General features: G+C 38.7%; 1 non-coding gene across 1 annotated transcript; it reads left to right on the plus strand.

Moving 5' to 3' along the window:
- On the plus strand, positions 1-196 carry LOC120143688. Its single transcript, XR_005517968.1, has one exon. It is a non-coding gene; the product is annotated as a U2 spliceosomal RNA (small nuclear RNA).
- The last annotated feature ends 326 nt before the right edge of the window (positions 197-522 follow it).

Raw genomic sequence — 522 nt, forward strand, 5'->3', positions numbered from 1 at the left:
ATACCTTTCTCGGCCTTTTGGCTAAGATCAAGTGTAGTATCTGTTCTTATCAGTTTAATATCTGATACGTGGGCCAATGGTCCACACGATATTAAATTTATTTTTTGAGGGGGAGGTTCCACCGCAGTAGCTTGCTACTGGGACTCTCGAGCGTCGCCCTAGCGTTGCACTATTGCTCGGGCCTGGCGCACCCCACCCAATCCAAAGTTTAATGTTTCTATTCCGTTTTTTGATTATGAAAACCATGCCTCCTTAGTTTTACTAATTTATTGTTTAAACTATGTTCTGGTAATTTAACTTCTAAATGATTTCCTTTTTAGATATTGTACTTTGTCCCCTTAGTTTTTGAATCATTTCATTATGATACCTTAACATTGGGGGTTGAATTATCAAATTTGTGTCACGAGGGTTCCATTACAAATTAAGTTTATAACACCCAATGATCGATCGGGGCAGTCCGACCTTGTTACCAACTGTTACATTAGTCACTAGAGTGACCTTTGCTAAAAATCTCATTCGATT

The sequence above is a fragment of the Hibiscus syriacus genome, unplaced genomic scaffold, assembly GCF_006381635.1.
Source record: "Hibiscus syriacus cultivar Baekdansim isolate YM2019G1 unplaced genomic scaffold, ASM638163v2 tig00002237_pilon, whole genome shotgun sequence".
In the NCBI taxonomy this organism is placed as follows: Eukaryota; Viridiplantae; Streptophyta; class Magnoliopsida; order Malvales; family Malvaceae; genus Hibiscus; species Hibiscus syriacus.